Genomic DNA, 22,362 nt, shown 5'->3' with positions numbered 1-22,362 from the left:
TTACTATCAAGTAATAGTGCAGTGCTTATCAACATAATTACCGGCGTCTCGCCTCCGCATTTTGACTTTGTTGTGTATTATGTTCTGTGTCAATGTTAAGGAACTTCCTCACGATGTGACATGAGTATAATAATATACCTTTTTGAATTTCAATAGGTATTATCATTATGCAGATAAAACATAGACAGCTTTAAACGTCAGCCTAACGAATGCAAAGTTCTGACAGAAAAATACCCCTCTTAACAAAGTATGATTTAATAACAGTAATAAGCAATTAAAATCACAAAAGTAATGAGTAAGTAGGATCATATCGGTTCTGTCATCGTTCGAAAACATTTTCAAATACTAAAAATAAACGAAAAATGCAATGACAGATATATCTTCCTACTTGGATTCCTGATTTAATTTTTAAATACCAAAACATAATGAATGCTTTGTAAAGTGTATTTACCACTGATTTGGTTTGTGGTTAGGCACTAACTATAAATTCCTGTCAGTTGTGCTACAAATTCCTTCATTAATTGCAAGTAATCCGCAATGTGACGCATTTTAATTTTTTTAATTTTCAGTTAGGTATCTGTTTTCTGTATTAGTTTTAACCAACTTAGATAAAAAAAAATCGAATTTTCATTAATTTCACTCAATCGTCTCCTGACGCGAAACCCAATTGATAATAAATAAAATAATGGGGCAGGTCAGGTCAGGTACAGCATTTCTTCCATAAATTTTCATAAAGTAGAAGGACCCAAATTAAATTAACCAAATATCTTTACATTGAAAAATTTTAATTAAATTCTAATCACGGATTTTATTTCTCTATCATTTTTTCATAACGTGTATTAAATTCGAACTGCATCGAACAACATTTAATTTTTAAAGTGATAATTTTTTGCCTGCTGTACCTAGGTAATTAATTTTAACAACAAAGTAATACAAATTTTTTTTGGGGTGAACAGTATTTATACATCTATAATGCCTTCATATAATAGTATATTATTATACGAGTTTTATAAGACGACCTATTGTCGTACGAGTACGACAATACGTCTTATAAAACGAGTGTACGAGTAATATACTCTTTTTTCTACTTTGGTGCCCAGTTTCATAAAAATTTGAAAAATTCTACTTTCTAAATGTTCTAGAGGGATTTTTAGGATTTGGTACTGGTTGTGTTGGTATTTGTCATGTATCATATATCAATTAAAATTTCAAATTTCAAATCTCGAGTTCGGCATTTTTGTGAAAATCATGGAAGAACTAAGTTGTACACCACCAGAATTATGCGCGGCTGCTCAAATTGCAGTTAATAAATTGCTGCCCTCTAAATCCAAACCCATCTATAGATTTATATGTTGAATATAATTCTTTTAATAACACTGATAAACAGTTTTCATCACATGCATTTTGTAGTGATATTTGATTGTAGATATCTACTCTCACTACAAAAACAGTGTTAGTTTTTTCCAGTCACGCTCAGTTTTTTTGTGACAGCTACATATCGTCGGCTTTCTTTAAAAACCCTGTAAGTCATATTTTTTGGGATTTTTTGTTTTAAACGCTTTTTAAAGTTAAATTGTGATTTGCAACTTCTAAATCTCGTATGTCTAAGACCGACAATATCGTCTCTATCGTTGAATTTAATTAAAAACTGTATAAAAATACGCACCAAAAAATAGTTTAAAAACCGTGTAAGTCTGACTTACAAGGTTTTTATATTGAGAAATAGGCTGCTACAGGCAGTGTCAGATGGACATACAAGGTATTATTTATTGTGGAGTTCTTAGCGAATCAGTGCTGTGCTATGATTTATTTCAACATAATTAACAAAATACTGTTAATAATGAGTGATAATAGTAGAGGAGAACGTCTGGTTAATTTGGCAGCAAAACAAAAGGCTGGTAATTTAATTGCAGTTTTCCTATTTCGTGTTTCTACTAAATATCCTCACTATTTTAGTTCAACAAAACAAACTTGTGTTCAACAATGACCACGAATTACAAAATGAGTGGGAGAGGTTTGAGAGCTTGGACATTAGTGGAAATGAAGTATCAAAAAATGATCAATCAGGAGCAAATAGAGAAAATAAAGCAGAGGAAAACCCGGCAAGCAATAATAACTTATACGTAAACTCAGATTATAATTCATGCAATAAAATTGATGAAGATGATAATAATATATTACAGCGAGAAGAAGACATTGACCAAGAATAAAATAAAATGATAGAACCAGAGGATGAACCGGAAAAGAAAAAAGCTAGAAAAGGACGAGCAAACCGGAAAGAATGGGTTATTACAAAAAATCAACGGAAGAGACAAGAAGGAGTAGCTTACAAGGGCCTTGGAAAAACCGAGTTTGGTACATGGAAGTACACAATTCCACGAGCAGAAAGAAAATTGAATCCACGCTGTCACTGTGCACTTATTAAGAAAAAGTCAAAGATACAATGCAATGAATTCAGTGAAGATAGAAGAGAACGTATCTTTAAAGAGTTTTGGAAATTGACATGGCACGAAAAGAAAGTTTTTGTAAATATGCTAGTGGATACAAAAAATCCAAGAGAAACAAAGAATAAACAAAATGAAAGGCGAAAAGTATCTTTATTTTTTTATCTAAAAAAAGATGGAATCAGAATTAGAGTATGCAAGAAAATGTTTCTTAACACATTGGACTTGAAGCAATGGTCTGTACTTCATTGGGTACAAAGTCAAAGTAATGGAAGAGTCAATGATTCAGAGAAAAAAATGGAGACAAAGAGCAGACAGAAACATAATCAAGAGATACAGCAAATACGAGATTATTTAAATATGTTACCTAAAGTCGAATCCCATTATTGTCGCTCATCTACTGATAAGCTCTATTTGGAACCAATTTGGAGAACCAAGACAAATGTCTTTCGAGAATATGAAAAGCATTGTCCCGAGAAAAATACAAAGTCGCTTGGGTACAAAGTTTTTCAAGATATCTTTAATGAACTCAATCTCAGCATTTTTATGCCAAAAAAAGACCAATGCGATGTCTGCATTCGGTTTAATGCAAATAATGTGTCTCAAGAGCAATATGACTTGCATCAAAAACGGAAGGTCGAAGCTAGACAACAAAAAGATCACGATAAAATTTATCGGATAAATTGAATGCAACATTTGTATACACCATGGACTTGCAATCGGTTCTTCTTTGGTCTGTACTAAAAGCATCAGCAATTTACTATAAAACCAAATTAACTGTACACAATTTTACTGTATTAAATTTCACTGAACACAAATGGATCACTTGGTGACAATTTTACCCGAAAAATTGAAAAAATTCTCACACACCAAAAATTTGTCGAATTTTGTCGACGCGGTTCATCCAACCAAGTTGGCATCATCAGGACGATAAACAAACTAAGAATTAACTCAAGAACAATTGCTATTTATATCTACCACTACTTTCGGTAACAATGTATAGAGAGGAGTGGAGGGGATAGGCCCCCCGTCCGCATTCAAAACCCTATCTTTGTTTTTAAATATTTCGATACTTTCGAAAATATTCAAAAACTTACAATTATTGACTGATCGGACTAACTTAAGATTTGGTTCATCTATTCTATGGTCAGATTCAAAAATACGTTGGACAACACTGGATTTTTCAAATCTCCCAAACTTACGGTGAGCCATGTGCTCTTTAAAACGTGTTATGATGGGTCGTTTTGTTTGTCCAATATATTTTTGATTACAATCTTTACAATTAATTTCATAAATCCCCGACTTTTCATTCCTGTTGACTTTGTCTTTCGGATTACCGAGTAGACTTTGAAGACTAGGTCCGGCCGTGTAACACACGTTTAAATCCAGACTTCTAAAAATTCTTTCTAATCATTTTGTCAATGCTGGTATATATGGCAATGTTACAAAAAGTTGTTTTTCCAAACGTTTCTTTTCGAAAAGTCGAAGTTTCTTTGACCATTTGTTTAAACTTAAACCTATCAATAATTTTATCCACAAGGCTAACATCGAATCCGTTGCACTTTGCTGCATCCCTAATGACACTCAGCTCCTTTCTGTACGTTTCCTTGCAAGCAGGACCTTTCATTCATTTTTTTTTTTTTTCGTTTGCAGCAATTATATTTGGCTTTGGCCACCCACATCGAACAATAATTTATTTTTCATCAAAAATCAATTGTACAAATTTATTATTTTCACTTATCATTGTAAATACTTCATTGTACCAGGGAATATAATTTAATTAAATTGGTCAACTGGGACACGTGTGTTTCATTTAGGGTATCGGCCCCGGAGTATCATCGGATCCTGATACTACTCAAACATCAGTGCCGGAGGATCCTGGCGCCCTTACTCTCTCGTCATTGGGGTCAGGCTGATTCGTTCCCTTACCCCGCCCAAGACTGAGCTACCGGCAACAACTGCCAACCGCCGACCCAAATTTGAAAATTATCGTGGTAGATTCATTGCCGCATGATTAAGTTTTGTTATTTTTTTTCAACAAAACTGTATGAAGTAATGCAGAGTAAAAATAAAGTTTTGTTTCTACTACAGCACTTAATTATATTCCACGAAAATTCTACTGTAATCTTAGATAACACAACAACCAATATTTTGTTCTATTAAGATCCTAAATTAAAAACTTGTATGTTAAGAACTGGGAAATAATATTAGCAATAAAAACCTTGTAAGTCCTGAAATTAATTATTTAAACAAGTTTCATAATACAATCAGCAGAGTTTTTGATAAAATACTATACAGAAATTTAATACACATTTTTTGCACCTTGCTCCAAAAAGATAAAACAAAAAATAAGGATTTGAAACAGCTTTATGTGCCTCCTGAAAAATTTTGATAATTAGACATACACGGTTTTTAAAGAAAGCCGACGATATTCAATACCACCTGCATCACATCCAGGGAGTAGGCCATTGTTTGAATAACGTCATTTCAGAAGTTAGATAGCTGTTATAGTCTCAATTTATTTAAGTTTATTGATATTTGTTAAGGCTGTAAATATGCCACGAAAATGTTTAAATCACCTGGATAGTTTTTGTTATGTGTGTGGAGAATTAACTTTTACCTCTCAGCGTCGAAATATTACAGTATTAGTAACCAAACATTATTTGGGTTCATTTGGTTTTCCTGTGCGCCATCAAGATAAATCCTGGGCCCCACATATCTGCTGTGTAACATGTGTGAGACTTCTGCTAGGTTGGGCTAAAGGATCTAGACATATGCCCTTTGCTGTGCCAATGATTAGGACGGAACCAACAGGTCACGTAAGTGATTGTTATTTCTGTTTGACTGCTATAAAGGGTATCACAACTAAGTCGAAACACACCATGAAGTACCCAGACCTGTCATCTGCAAAAAGACCAATTCCGCATAGTGCCGAATTGCCTGTGCCAACATGTCCAAATCGGTTAGACACTCAGGAACCTGTTGCCAGTCAAGACGATAACTTAGAGACAGAGTGCGAGTGCGATTCAACTTATGAACCAAAACCAAGTACTTCAAAAGAATCACACTTATTGGCACAAGGTGATCTAAATGATTTGGTACGTGATTTAAATTTGTCTAAAAAACAGGCTGAGCTTTTGGGATCTAGATTAAACGGCTGGAATTTACTTTCTCCCGGTACAAAAATTTCCTATTTTCGCCACCGCGACGAGGAATTGCGACCTTATTTTTCTCGAGCAGATGATTTGGTCTATTGTAATGACATTCATGCAATAATGAATCGATTAAATTTTGATTACGATTAAAGTCAATGGCGACTGTTCACTGACTCATCAAAAACTAGTTTGAAATTAGTGTTGCTACACAACGGAAACACACTTCCTTCAGTACCTGTAGGCCATGGTTCTAATATGAAAGAAACCTACGAAAATATGAAATTCCTTCAGGAAAAGATTGAATATAGTAAACACTCCTGGAAAATTTGTGTAGATTTTATAATAATTGCTCTTCTGCTTGGACTGCAGCTTGGTTATACAAATCATTGCTGTTTCATTTGCGAATGGGACAGTAGAGATAGAAAAATTCATTATATAAAAAAAGAGTGGCCCAAGCGTAAGTCACTTTCTCCAGGTCAGAAGAATGTTAAAAGCGCGCCTCTAGTGAACTCTTTTACCACCCTTGCATATAAAACTCGGCCTCATAAAATTTGTAAAAGCGATGGACAAAAATGGTAGTGAATTTTTATATCTCAAAGAAAAATTCCCCAAAATTAGCGACGCAAAAATTAAAGAGGGTATATTTGTAGGTCCTCAAATAAGGCAAATAATGAAGGTTTGAACAAAAACTTCATGATATTGAAAAACCCGCTTGGAAATGTTTTGTTAATGTCGTTAAAAACTTTTTGGGTAACCACAGGGCAGATAATTACAAAGATTTAATTAATGAACTTTTGATATCATACAAAGCTATGGGGTGCAATATGTCCTTGAAGATACATATCCTGGACTCACATTTGGATGATTTTCCTGAAAACCTAGGTGATGTGAGTGACGAACATGGCGAGAGATTCCACCCGGATATTTCTCTTATAGAGAAGCGATATTAAGGGAAATGGAGTCCTGGAATGTTAGCCGATTGTTGCTGGCGATTGAAAAGAGACCTACCAGAAGCTAAGTACTCGCGAAAATCATAAATAATGGGTATAAGTGGATAATTGTATAAGTTTAAGTGTATTTTCGTACATTTGTTATAAAAATGCTTATTTGAGTGTCACAAAGAAACCTGACGTGTTAATTTTTTTTTATTAATATATTTTTGTTAGGTGGCCACAGTACCATCAAAATTAGACAAACGTTTTCGTGTGACAAAAAAAAGTTTGAATTTTGTAGACCAGCGTACCGAAAAAAAAGTGGAGTTAACAACTGAAAATGTACCTTCACCAAAACCAAGTACTTCCACGTCAACTTCATCACAACCGAGTACTTCCATCTCCCATGGAACTTTATATCCTACAAGTACAAATCACAGCAACCTCAATAGGGGTGACGTTGAGGTAAATGTTCGCGATGCCACCAGCACCAGCTTTCAACATAGTTAGATAAATACTGTCTTCAAAAACTCGTCCAGTGAGGAAAGATCTGATATAAAAAATATAAAAAAAGTGGTTGATATATTGCAATTTTAAAAATCGCCCGTTTAATGCTGCACCTGTATATTCGAATTTAGAATTATTGTTACCCTGTGGGGGGTGGGGCCTCCGTGTAGACATGAGAGGTTCGTTGCGAGAGCGGGCCAATAACGAAATAAAAGCGACCGCCGGCGCTACTCCTCAGTACCACCACTGCGATCTAGAACACCAGTCCTTAAGCCAGACAGCGTGTGACGTCACGAGAAAGGCCAAACGTTAAAATTTGTTTACATTTTCAGAAAGTATCAAATACGGTGTTTTAATCTTTCTTATGGAAGATTGAAAATTGTGAGATAAGTAAAAGCTTGGTGGCAAGTGTATATAATAATTTCAGTTGATACCAGGGTAGTATTTGCTGTTCATCGTACGTCGCAAAGGACGTTGGAACCAGGGAAGTACTTTTATATCCTATCAACATTTTCGTGATTGTAAGTCGTTGTAAGTACAATTTAGTTGAAAAAATATTTGCTACACATATAATTACGATGTAAGAAGCATTTGTTGTGATTTAGTCCTATTTAAATGATTCACAATGTAAAAATTACGCAAAAACAATAAATACACAAACTTAACCTCACTTGTAAATGACAATTTTCAGGTCATTAATGACATTTTACTCCATGAGGCAGTAATTGTAAAGCCTAAACATATCGTTCTACTAAAAAAAAAAGTGCTAACCAAAAATTTTACTGTTTTTATTAAATTCTGGAGGTTTAATTCGTTTTTCGATGAAGCCTTTACTGTGACGTCACGACCAAAAACAATTGCTGCCTTAAGGCTTTGTGTTCTAGATGGCAATGGTACCACCGAGCACCGTAGATGCGTGGCAAGCGCGTCAAATTCGGGAGGTTCGGGGTTCAAATCCCTGGCCGGCTGTAGTTGGATGAGGCTTTTTTTCAGAGGTTTTCCCTTATCTAGACCTGTGGACACATACACAGGTAGCGAATGCTACTAGAGTGACCGCTTCCTCTGAAAGCACTCGACTTTGACAGTGTCCCACAGGCGGGACACTTCTCTTATCGAAGGGTCTACCGACGGCGATGGTCGGACCGAGGTTATATGGGCGCGACGATAAAGGTCATTCAAGTCCGAAAAGCTCTCGAGTCATAACAGAGTCCAGTGTTTTTACCCCTCAGTACCTGCCACCTTCCTTTCGCACCCATCCTCACCGCACCAATCCCGAATTTCTCGTCAGTGTGGGTGAAAAGGCTATGGAAAGCCTCAGCAGCCCGCCCTCCCTCGGAGGGATAAAAGACGGATGTGTTTTACTGTGTTCTCCGTGTTTCTGTGTGTTCATTTCATGTTACCCCGTGGGGGGCAGGGCCTTCAAGAAAACACGACCGGTTCACTGCGAGGGCGGGCCCTGCGTGAAAACGTAAACGGCTCGTTCCGGTCACCCGCGGAGAGGGCAGTCAACAACATAAAAGCGACCACCGGCGCCGGCGGCCGTACTGGCAGTTGAGTTTGAGCTGTTCCACGAGTACCACGTGTTTTGTTCCACCCTTCCCGGCCCTTATCAGAGCCAAGCCACTACAAATAAGAGTGCACCATGAGCTCACCAGCGCCGATCGACCATCTCCCCCAGTGCGTCTCCTACCCCTCGACGACGGTCCACCAGGTCCACCCGGGGTCAGCTTCCTCCGTGTCTCTGGACCGTTACGATTGACAAGCCGCCGCAGCGCCTGGGGATAACATTTGATACCCTCGTGAGGGCGGGGCTTCCGTTAATAGTCGCGACACCGCTGAGCGGGCGGCGCTTAAGTGAGGACCCAACAAACGGATAAAAGCAACCAACGGAGGTCGCACTGGCAGTTGAGTGTTGAGTCCAGGCTGTCGAAGCGTAAAGACGTGTTTCTTTCTCCTCTTCCGGCTCTTATTAGAGCCAACTCCAAGCAATCAAAAGCGCACCTATGACTCGTCGACGACGGTCCACCAGGTTCAGCTTCCTCCTGTCACTCCGGAGCATCACGGCCGTCCGGCCCCAAGCCCCGAGGTAACACATTCTGTTACCACCGGCCCTCTGGAGAGGTCGAGCTGTCGAATCCATCTTCGGGGCCGGTGTCGAGATGAGGGGACCGATGTCGCTTCCACGCCGGCGGCTGGAGGATGTGCTGATTGGGTCCCCTCATCTCGACACCGGCCCCGAAGATGGATTCGACAGTTCGACCTCTCCAGAGGGCCGGTGGTAACATAATGGCGCCCAACGCGGGGCTCTTCCGGCATTGCGCCAGGAGAGCTCATTTCTTCGACCGGTGTCCACGTCCCGGATGGCACCAGGAGTCGTTCCCGTCGCTCGAAGAAGAGGCTAAGAAGAAGACGCCGCGGGTCAGCTGTTCCCCAGCTGCCCAACATGCCCAGCTCCAGGACGGAGCCGAACCAGTCGACCAGAGGGAGAGGAGCCCCAGCACCACAACATCGGCATCACCGCCACACCAGGAGTCCAGGCAGCTTCCATCGCTGTCTCCGGTCGCCGTTCGTCCCGACAGCCAGCCCAGACATGCCCATCTCGGAATTGGTGAGTCGCCGGACCACCGTCGAGACGCCTGGCTCCCTCAACCCCCAGCCTGCACGTCGAAGGAGGATCCGTGAGGACGCCACCGTCCCCCAGCCGTCGGCCATCCCCACAAGGACGTCGCCGGGGCGGCTGAGTCCCCGAGCCCCCACAGCGTCACCGGATTCTACGTCCGCCCGAAGGAGCCAACGGTTGGAACCAAAGCGCCCACGAACATCGACTTCGTGTCGGTTTTCACGTGCCGTCCGGGCACAGCGACAGCCTCTCGACAAAAGCACCGAGCCGACGATCGGGGGATCCGATCACGAGAAACCCTGTCGCTGCGCTTCCCTCATCGTCGCCCAACGCCATCGAGGAGGTTGTCCACCAGGCCAGCTCTGGCTCCCGGGACCTAGAGAGGCCCGTCGCGATGTCGGACAACCTGCAGCCCGCGACAGGCCCCACAAGATCGAGGACGACACGCCGCGACGCCCGAAGAACATCAGGGGCGCCAACGGGTCGGACGAAAAACATCGCGTCTGTGTTGTGTGTGCGTGAGTGTCGTTCCGTTGTTGTGTTAGTTGTAAGTTCGTTCATTGTTTGTTTTAGTTTTAAGTTGTTCATTAGTTTTAGGTTGTCATTTCTTTTTGTTTTTGTTGGTTTCGAGTTGTTGTCTTTTTGTATTTTGTGTGTGCAAATAAAGAAGATAGCGGCGATTACGGAAGTTGGGCCTCCGGAAGGTGGGAGAGTGTTACCAGGCGCTGTTCGCGTCCGGTTTTGTTCGACACTGTTCTGCTCCACCATTGGCCGACCAATGAGAGTCCTCCGTTTGCGTCGTGCTTTTGGCCCAACTTTCCGATAAATAGTCGACGCTGGCCGGAACTCGGGCACTTCGTTTAAGCTTCTGACTTGAGCGTTTGTTTCTCCTCACCTCTCCCTCAACCAAAAAAGACTGCGGCTCCGTAAAAGCGAGCTGGGTAGAAAGACGATGCTCTTCTTCGAGACATGCACTTCCTGAGATGGGACCCAATCGGCACATCCTCCAGCCGCCGGTGTGGAAGCGACATCGGTCCCCTCATCTCGACACCGGCCCCGAAGATGGATTCGACAGCTCGACCTCTCCAGAGGGCCGGTGGTAACATAATGGCGCCCAACGTGGGGCTCTTCCGGCATTGCGCCCGGAGAGCTCATTTCTTCGACCGGTGTCCACGTCCCGGATGGCACCAGGAGCCGTTCCCCATCTTTCGAGAATCTGATTGGCTAGCGAACTGAGCCCGGCTCTTGGCCGATTTCGCGCCGAAGTCCGGCTTTTCGCGCTCGCATTCCGTTCCGAGCGCTCGAGCGAGGCAGACGTCTTGTTGCCGCGCTCCCACTCCGCTCCGACTCTGTTGGCAGGCTCGAGCCCAAGCGCTGACGTCATCGTCTGGCGCACATCCGGTGCCGGCGTTCTCGTGGGAAAGTTATTGAAAAATTATTTAAACATTATTTCTAACTAACAAGTGGTTGTTAGTGTAAGAAAATGTTCGACTCCATGAAATTGCGACATAATGCGATACAATTCGTCGTCGTCATCAAGTCGACATGGATGTTGACGTGGAAGATGATACGAGAACACCCTCACCCCTTCCGGCCCAAGTGGTGGAAAACACGGTGGTGTGATAGTTGATATGACCATAAATGGTCATATCCCTGGCCTGGCAACATTTTTGTGTACGTGGCCACGGTGGTGAAATATTGGGGATGGGGGTAGTATGTAAGCTAAAAATGTTAAGAAGGGAGACATGCTCTCTTCGCCATTGTAACGGGTGACTATTAAAATTTTCACTTGGAGTTGGCTTTGAACGAGTTTTTATTTTTTCTGTTACTTTAGACACACGCAAGAACGAACGACAAATGTTAGTCAGTACAATTGAAACATAACCATAAGAGAAAAAACATTTATTGAAATGTCAAACTTGTCAGTGTCTAAGGTGCAACGGAAAACAAAGAATGATCCATAGCCAACCCTAAGTGAAAATTTTAATAGTCACCCGTTATAAGCATAACGTGAAGTCACGTGCGTTTATTGTATTCTACCAGATTTATTTTAAAAGTGAATAAATCGTTACTAAGATTTTCCATCTCGTTTAATTGTTCTTACAAATCAGAAGTGGGATTACCCAGTAGTGAAGTGCGACGAAAACAAAGTGGAAAGTGCCAACAGTGCTGCCATGGAATTTTCAGAAATTTCATCCAGATCTACGACGCCGCCAATAAACCAAACGGCGAAAGAAATTGAACCATCAACGTCTCGACGGAGGTCCGAGTCGAGTTTGTCTTCAGAATCCGAGTCGAGTTCGTCTTCTGAATCCGACAACAGGAAAAATAAGAAGATCAGAAAACTCGAAAAACGGTTGAGCGAAATGGAACGTCGATCGAAGTTCCCCACTCAAGGAGATGAAAAGATGATTCCAGAATTCAACCCACAACAATCTTCGCTTTCCATTGATGCTTGGGTGAGACGGGTCGACGAGATCGCAGAGGTCTACGGTTGGAACGACCTAATGGAATGGCAAGAAAATGGTACGACTCGCAAGAGTATTTCAAAGCAAACTGGAAAAACATCAAACACAAACTGGAGAAGCAATTTGCGAAACCACTGCCATTTGCAAAACTCTTAAAAGAAGCTGCGCTCTACGAGACACATGAAGGACAAGATTTGGGCGAGTATTGTTTCACCAAGTTAGACAAGTTGCGAGCGTTAACATTGAAGATCCCCGAGTCATCGCTCGTAGACGCCGTCATTGGTGGTGTTACGGATGAAAATATGGCACGAACTGCTCGAGCTTCCCGATTTGGCGACGTAAACGAACTATATTCGTACTTGAGTACCCTAGGAGAAATGCCTAGAGTTCCCCACGGCGAAACCAGAGGCGGTTTTGGTGGAAAGAGATTCCACAACAATCAGCCGAAGAAAGTGACCGCGACTTACACCAACGATAAACCGGCCATTCAGTGTTTTAATTGTCATGGCCCTCATCGTGTTAGAGATTGCAAGAAACCCCGATTGGAATGCTTTGACTGCAAGCATCTAGGGCACATCGCTAAGAACTGCCCCCAGAAAAAGAGCACCTAAACAAAACGTCAAAAGTTGAGTGAAAACGGTTAACGGGATCGATAGTGCCGCCGCAACAGCATCGAACCCCTAACTAATGAATGTTGTGTTGAACGGGCAAAAGTTTAAGTGTTTGGTGGACACCGAAAGTACTTGGACCTAGATTCGCCGTCGTGTGGCTACAAAACTAGGATTACGAATTGAAACCGGAAATACGGTATTAACAACCTTTTCTGGAACGTGCGTCGCGAGTGTAGGTGTCGCAAAAATAAAAGTACGAGTGGGACAACCAAGTGCGGTACTACAGGTGGTAGTCGTAAATGATAAGCAAATGCAACATGATTGCATCATTGGCAGACTTCATAAATTTACCGGAAGTGGTGTTGCTCAAAAATTGGTGCGGAAGTACGTGTCTGTCAGTTGGACCAGATTACATCTGTCTGTGAACTGAGTTGCCGTTATGCCAGGAATAACAACGATCTTGACCTCATCTTCGGAGACACAGTTAGTGCCGAATGTAAACTAAAGTGTAAACAACTGCTGAATGAGTTCGGCGACCGAATATCAAAGTCCATGTGTACTATCGGCGCCATCGAAATGTGAACGCCAAATTTTCCTAGTGTGTGTTGAAATATCAATCATTGGCGTGCGTTAATGTGTCAGATTTGTGACATATTTTCACAAACATAATTTGTCAGCAGATTTAATTTATTTTTAAACGATATACATGCCACGACACTTGACCGATGCGGAAAAAGCGAGGGCTGTAGCCAAACTCGGGGAAATTTGTACTAATTGTAATAAAAAGTTATAGGTAATAGAAATCTTTTTTATCCCCCATACATATAGTACGCCACTGAACAAAGTTTTATTTAATCTAAACCAAAACAGAAGACGTTTCTATGGCACCAGAAATTCGTTCACATTTCCATGGCGCCGATGGTACAATGGGAAAAACTGATGCGGCAGAAATGAAAATAAGGCTGATCACGGACGAACCTGTCGTTCGAAGCCCATGTCGGATGCCGATAATTGAGAAAGAAATTCTACGGAAGCTTCTGGAGGTGTTGCTGATTAATGGGATTACTCCTGAGAAAAGTTCACGTAGTGCTTGTGAAGTGAAAACGTTGAAAGTGTTGTGTCGAAAATGTGGTCGACATAATGTACGTGTCGAACATCCGAGTGCTGTTATAGAGGTGGCATAGTTGTTGTCGATGATGATAAAACGACGTACGACTGGATTATCGGTCGTAATTTTTCAAACTCACACGCTGTATTTGGTGATAATGTTGATTACGACGATGAAGTTGAGGCCTGCATCGTATGCCGCTACCACGGTAATATAGACAGGTATTCCGACAACAGTAGCTCGCTATGTGAAATCACGGCATGCGAGTGCTCGACGGTGTGCGAGAGAGACAAGTTATGAAAGATAGCTATAAGGAGTCTCGCTCTTCCATTAGTTTCGCGCCTAAACTGCACCTATTCGGCAATTTTCATTGCATTTCATTAGTTATTATTTTCCTCCTGGAAGTAATTCGGATCGCTACATAAGTCATGAAAACGTGTTTTGTGCCTATGTGCAAAAGTGGCTATATAAGCCAAAAAAACATTGAAAAAGTATCATTATTTCGTGTTCCCAAGGACAAAGTGTCTGAGTAGCAAAGACTTATTCCACGCAAAGACAAAGTGTTAACTAGCAATCATTTTAAATGTGAAAAACATTTTTCAGAAGAATTTATACGTCGTGAAGTAAATACCGAATTGTATTCGGTAAGTACCATTTTTGATCAAGTTTTTAATCTAATTAAGTATTGTGGATTATTATGTATGTACAGTAGGTCAACAAATTAATATTGTGCAGTTCCTACGAACAATTGGAAAACACCTCTTTTTTCTATTTTCTTTTGTCTAAAACTGTGCTAACACGGCTCTAGATCAACGAGTCTTTGCAATAATCAAATTAGCATTTAAAAAAAAATGGAAGTTTAAGTGTAATTGCCCTTGATTGTGACGGCAAGACGACATTACTTTTTTGACACAATACTGACTTGTTGTTTTGCAAAAATGTATTATATATGAAATATTACATTTTCAGTATTCGTTGTCGTACCCTAAATTAACAGACAATGCTGTTCCTACAATTTTTCCAGGCTGTCCCTCCTACCTTAACAGATAAGTTAAAAAAAGAAGGATTATCTGGAAAACGGATTTGAATTTGTCAAGAAAAAAAAAGTGAGAACGGATAATTTAGAAGGTAGTTAAATATCTTTTGTTGAAAATAATACTCCTCAAACTCTTTTATCGCACATTATAGGTTCTGGTTCTACAGAAAGTAATGAAAATAATACAAACTTTAAACTTGAATCGTAATAGATTTACGCTAATCTGTTGGTAAATAAAAAATACATATAATTAAAATGTAGTTAAACTATTTCATTGTAATATCTTATTATTAATATAAATGAAGTCAATATTACTAAGCAGATTTATGAATAATACCATTAATATCTAGAAATATGATATATTAATTAGTAAATAACTAAGGTTTCTTCATAATTATAATATTTTTAGTAAATAATTAGCTTTACAAATCGTAGTATCTAATATGTATTGAAGCCTAGCGTTATCACACATACGGGTAAATGCTCCCCACTCTTTGCGCTCTATCTCAAGAACGGTTAAATGTATAAAATATTGCTTAAGACCAAATTTGTAGAGAATTTCATGCTCTACAACTTTTCTAATAACTTTAAATGTCATTTAGAGCGAAGGAAACGAGATATTTACAAAAAACCGATTTTTGCGACCTTTCACCTTCAATATCTTGACTCGCATACACGAGATTCTATGAGACTTTTGAGCCAACTTATAAAATGTCAAAACAAAGGTTTATACAAATTTGCAGCTTATTATCTTTCATTCCGAGGTTGAATCCCTATTTGACTGGACTATAAGACTGGCTAGTAGCGAACATGAGTGTAGAGGTGGACTGTCGTATTGTCGATGGTTCAATGCTGTTACTATCAAGGACAGGTGCCCGGTCCCTTTGATGGACGAACGGGTCGATCGCCTAGGTGGCAATAGGGCGAGTCGTGAGTATAAGGATGTTACAGTCCTCGATATGTTTTCGGGGTTTTGTCGGGTGGTAATAGACGAGAACCGCGTTTATTACATCTGAGTCTCATTATGAATGTTTACGTTGTCCGACGTCTGATGAACAATAAACTCGGACGGTTGAGTACTTACAGTAGTGTTCCTGTATGTGGACGATATGATAATTCCATCGGCGAATGTCGAGTGGGGTTTAGAACGGTTACGTTTAGTGCTAGAGGTTTTTCGTAGACATAATTTAACGATAAAAATGCCGAGACAAAGCAGTGTTTCAAAGAGTATGTTATGCGACATCATAAGGTATACCGAAGACCATCCGACGGGAAAGTGGCTTGGGTGGTACCTCGTGCGGCGCGATGGCAAATTGTGAAATTATGTCATGACCAAGCACGACATTTAGGCGTAGAAAACACACTACGAAAGATACAGCAAAAGTACTAGTTCCCGAAGATGCGGCGTTTTGTTACGAAGTACATAGGGGCATGTCTGAACTGTGCTTATTACAAGAATTGTACAGGGAAGAAACAAGGGAAGTTGCACCCAAATGAAAAGTGGCAATTCCATTCCATACGGTATACGTGGACCATGTCGGGCCCTTCCAAACTAGTAAACACGGCAATAAGTTCTTGTTCGTTGCGGTAGACGCGTTCACGAAATTCAAAGTTATTGAACCCGTAAAATCTACGAAAGTCAAGCCGGTGACGCGCGTGTTGCGAGGCATTATGTGCATTTTGGTGTGCCTGTCCGAATCATAAAATTCATAAGCGATAGAGGAAGTGCATTTACGTCACGGACGTTTAGACTTTTCTGCGAAGCATATGCAGTTAGGCATGTATTGAAAATAATCGCGACTCCTCGAGCCAATGGGCGGTGCGAAGGTTATAATAAAACGATTGTAACGATGTTAGCTACTACTGCTGTCGATACCGACGGCGATCGATGGGTCACTCATATCAGTCATATCAAAGAGCTGCAAAGTGCGATAAACACATCTTTCAACAAAGGTATAAAAACTACTCCTGTTAGCGCTCCCTTCGGCTATCAAACGCAGACGATGGCAGAAGCTAAGCTATTAAATTCACTTCGAGGTGTCGTTGATCGAATAGACCTTACGGATCTACGAGCAAAAATCACAAAGCATGTTAGTGATGAGCAGAGGAAACAAAAACCAAGATATGATAAGACGAGACGAGACGAGACGCCGAACAGTACGAGATCGGTGATCTCGTGTCGGTTGTGATTACCAGCGAACCATGTACTGGTTCAAATAAGAAATTGTTTTCCATCAGGTTTGTGGACCCATTGAGAGTCACTAGGGTGATAGGTGTGAAGTAAAGGGTGACGGGAGACACGTCGTAACCAACGAAGGATTGTTTCCGCCGAAAAGTTGGAGTTTTAATGAAAGTTGAAATTACTGTATGATAATTACCAAGCTTCGAAGGTCAACCGACACAAGGCGACGAAAATAATGTCCGAGACCTGGCCAGTCTGCACATTATTGGAGTCAAATTGTGGTTGACGAGGTCTGGAAGGCCTTTAAGTTAGTTGAAGTGAGTTGATACGCTACTAAGAAACTTATGTTTGTGGACGTAGGTCAGGAGACGCAGGAACGGTGAAAACAATGTCCGAAACCGTTATTGTTTCGCTGTTTGCACGTTATTAGAGTTGCGCGTCTGACGACTGTGGTTCCTAATGTGATACTCGAACTGAGAGGTTAATGTCCGAGGCCGATACCGCCTGCACATTAAGAGACACCGGAACTGAAAGGTTAATGTCCGAGGCCGATACCGCCTGCACATTAAGACACCGGAACTGAGAGATCAATGTCCAAGGCCGATACTGCTTGCACATTGAGAAGCATCGGAACTAAGCTAAGCTAAAAATGTTAAGAAGGGAGACATTCTCTGTTCGCCATTGTACAAGCATAACGTGAAGTCACGTGCGTTTATTGTATTCTACCAGATTTATTTTAAAAGTTTATAAATCGTTACTAAGATTTTCCATCTCGTTTAATTGTTCTTACATTACAGTGTTTTATCTTGGAAGTGGTGAACTACGTCCTGTGCAGTGACTTGTTTTACGGTGATGCGGTGATGGGGTGTGGTGACGCCGACTCAGTCCCAGACATCATCTGAGGATATTTCGGCCATCTGACGATATCTGACGTTGAAACTTTTGGGACAGTTCCGTGAGGCCATCCTGGTGGCTGTGCATAGCTTGGAATTTTCGTCTGGATCAACGGGACCCTCAACAAGACTTTCTTGGAGAACCATAAATAGTTGTGCCCCTCGGGGCACGTTTTTATTTTAAAATGGCGACGCGAAGCCACAGCGTAACGTCCGAGCAACAAAGTTCAGAGCAATTTAATTCGGAACAATTTCTCCACATCGGTTCCGTGGTCGATTTTTGCAATTTAAACTTGGATTTTGTCGAACAATTTATCCAAAAATCCAAGGATACATTACCAAACTTCCATCCATAACATCCGCCTCGCGTTGCGTCATATGGAGAAAACGGCAAACCCAAACTCACCAAACTTTGATGAAAGATTAGGGGAAATTGTTGAAAACGCGATTGAGTCCAAACTAAAATCGAACGAGGAGGGCGACACCGCGACGTATAGCCAAATCGCCACATAAAATCCCGGAAACCCACCGTCGCTAAAACCGTCGAGAAAGTGCTATAAAGTAATAATAAAACCTCATGCGTCCCTGAAAAACATCAAGACGGCAGGAAACACGCGAAAAATCTTAACTTCGAAATCCCCAAAAGAACTCAACATAAACGTTGACAAAATCACTCCGTTACGAAGTAACGCAATTCTAATAGGATCAAGATGCGAGTCAATTCTGAACTTACCGAGCAATGAGGCCTTGAAGTCACTGAAATTAGAAGCCGAGCGTGTCAATAAGTTTTGGCCAAAAATACAAATTTTTGATGTTCCTAAGGATATGGAAAAAGATGAATTGATCAGTGAAATCAGCAAATAAGACACCTTGCCAAATACAACTCCGGAAGATTTTATTAAAAATGCATTTAAAACAAGACAACCAAGAGACGACTCGAACACGTGGGTTGTCGAACTTCATCCTGCGGCGCGCAACCTTTTCATGAGAACGAGGAAAATTTATATTCAGTGGAACTCACTAAACATAAAAGACTATATGCGGGTAACTAGGTGTTTCAATTGTCAGAAATACGGTCACGTATCGAAATACTGCCAATCGGAAAAACAATGCGGGGTCTGTGCGGCTACGAATCACCAAACCAAAAACTGCATGGTAAAAGATAATGAGCACAAGCATAAATGTGCAAATTGTGTACGAAGCAAACAAAGCAACAGCAACCACCAAGCGGGGGATAGCGAGTGCTCAATTTATGTATTCAAATGTCAAGATCTAATAAACAACACACTGTATGGTTAACACACTAAAAATAGTACAATTAAACTGAAACAAATTTAAAATTGCGACAGCCGAAATAATAAAATACTCGCGCGATAATTATATACATACATTTAATGTTTTTACAAGAAGCAAATGCAGCAAAATTAAAAACAAAAAAAATTTCTATCAACAATAATCTGCAATAACATAAAAATCAACAACTTGGATCTAACCCCAATCTACTTCTCTCAATTCTCGACAAAATACCTGACATTAATTGCGATTGACATTAACAAAAGACAAATCTTCTGTTTGAGTGTTTACTTACTCCGGCATGCAAATATAACGCCGATAATATCAGAAATTGACAAAATTCTAGAATTTACTCTCGGAAAGCGAATACTAATCTGCGGGGACTTTAACTGCCGCTCCAATACCTGGTTCGACAGAATAAAGGATTCCAGATCTCCAACCATTGAAGAATTTATAACTACACATAACTAAAAAAGTTTAAAATCAGCTAGATAATTTGCCAACTTTTCAATCCCCGCGAAGGGAATCAAACATTGACTTAACAATCGTGTCCGCGCTTCTCGCTATAAACACAAACAACTGGAAAACAGCAAATGCAACCTCTTCCGATCATAACTGAATCACATTTGACGTAGGCGGAGACTTTCTACCGGCAGCTCAATCCACACCCGTTTCCAACTTCAAATTGGATCCGAGTGCAATAAAAGATGAAATTCTTCAACCCTGCATCATAGGCCTAATCAACAGATTAGACGAAGCTCATCCGACAATCAACTCCCCTAGGGAAATTGAACTCACAAAGGATCAACTTTACCAAGGAATTGATGACATTCTTAGGACACACGGAAAAATGCGGAAAGAATATGCGCGGGGAGACCAGACTGGTGGAACGAGGAATTGGACAGATTCAGGAAAATATATTTAGCCAAAAAAAGCCTTTTTACAGGAATAAATTCAGAGAATACTCCGACCATTGTTACCGGGCGCTGTTCGCGTCCGGTTTTGTTCGACACGATTCTGCTCTCCCATTAGCCGACCAATGAGAGTCCTCCGTTTGCGTCGTGCTTTTGGCCCAACTTTCCGATAAATAGTCACGCCGCCCAGAGGTGTATTGGACGGTCAAAGTTGATCAAAAGTCGAAAATTTAAAATTAATTTCATATAGTTGGGCAATGTAACCACAAAAAAATACTCTTTTTAAAAAGATTAAATTTAATCCCCCATGCCATTTAAAAAAAAATCAAGTTAGCCTTGTATCTTCAAAATAAATGATGTTGAAAAATTGAAAAAAATCTTAGATGATAGATTTTAAATACTTCTAACTGTGTGCCAAATGTCAAGGAGCTCTGTTAAACCGTTTTGAAAAAATTTAGCTGTATCCATACTTAGCGACCCTGCATATTTAAAAATTATAGGTGTGTTTTGGTGATTTTTTTCTTTCTAAATCACTTCTGTATAGAGGTTAGTACACGTAAAAATTAGAAGTGGGCCTTGGAAGACCTTGGAAATTAGTTTAAAACACACCACTTTTACAACATACGATATTTATAACTTCCAGTTGCAGTTCCTTTGTGTTAATGGTATTAAAAAAATAATCAAAACGCTTACGACTCGAGTCCATCACAGAAATCTTTATAAATACAGAAAAAATTGACACTGAAACTTCGTATAACCAATAACGTAGCAGGTCAGAACATAGCCCTGAGAGGCAATAAGGTTCGTCTGGGCGTACGCCATCGCAGCGGAGAGGATGCCTTAGGCTCCCTAGGGGTTATCAAACCTCAACAAAAACCCGCTGTGGGCCCTGCGAAACAATCCGCCACCCCCGCAAGGCCCTTAGCCGCAAAAACCGCCCCCGCGACCAACAACAACGCGTCAAACAGCTTCGCGGACACAGCCGCGTCCAAAAAGACCGCGCCCGCAGGCCACCCCCAAGTGCCCCCCCGCGATCGGTAAAGCCCTGACCGAAATTCTTCACGCGATGTAGAAGTCGAACGTGCTCGCCATCATCGCCAAAATTCTTCTAGACTGTTAATGACAGTACAACAGTCAAGTGCTAAGTCGCTACAGATCGCATTCTACAATGCATGCGGTCTGCGAAGCTCCCGCAACGAGCTGGAAGTCTTCGCAGACGAGCACCATCTCGACGCGTTGTTGGTAAGTGAGACCAACTTACAACCCGGAATTTGAGACCCCAACATTCGAGGCTTCGAACTTCATCGTAGCGACCGCACTCACGATCCTGGAGGAGGAACAGCCATTTACGTAGGCCGAAAAATTCGACACCATCAGATCGCTCCATTACCGACGCCCTTCTAACCTACAAAGCAGCGGTCTCTGACTTGCCTCGGAAATACGTTTTATCAATATTCGTGGACATACGAGGCGCCTTCGATAATGTCTGGTGGCCTGGCCTGTTCGACGCCCTCCGGACCAAGCAACTTCCGCATGAGATCCTGGCAATAATCAAGAACTATCTAACTGACCGCGCGGTGTCATTTACGCAGGGAAATGTGACAGTAACAAAAAATGTCACTAAGGGCTCCCCCCAAGGGTCGGTACTGGGACCAACCTTGTGGAACCTTCTACTAGATCCGTTTCTTGACTCCGCGTGTCCCGAGGGCACAAAAGTAGTGGCATACGATCTCCGATTGCTCCTTTATGACGCCCCAATCAAACAGGTAAAAAGTGACCATTACCTAGGAATAATCATTGACCTCAAATTCAATTTTGAAACAAACGTTGCTCACACAACGCAAAGAGCGCGGAACATCACCTTGGGCCTTCGTCGCCGGGCTGCCCGTCACTGGGGACAGTCCGCCCCCGCGACTCTACGTGCAATATACCGCGGTGCGATCCTCCCTATTTTGACATACGCTTCGCCAGTGTGGATAAGTTCAATCCGACGCAGTAAGGTAAACTGAAAGTACCTCTCGCTGTACGGTACCTTCGCGCGATTCCTCACCAACAGCTACGTCTCGGTCTCGACTGACGCAGCCGAAGTCCTCGCTGGAATCTTTCCGATAGACCTTGAAATCGAGCGCGCCAACATACTCAGGCCGCTGAAGTGCGGTCGAGTTTCTATGTTCCAGGATAAGCTCATCTCACCAGATA

This window comes from Tenebrio molitor, chromosome Y, assembly GCF_963966145.1.
Source record: "Tenebrio molitor chromosome Y, icTenMoli1.1, whole genome shotgun sequence".
Classification (NCBI taxonomy): domain Eukaryota; kingdom Metazoa; phylum Arthropoda; class Insecta; order Coleoptera; family Tenebrionidae; genus Tenebrio; species Tenebrio molitor.
The sequence above is the reverse complement of the archived record's forward strand: the minus strand, read 5'-3'. Positions refer to the sequence as shown.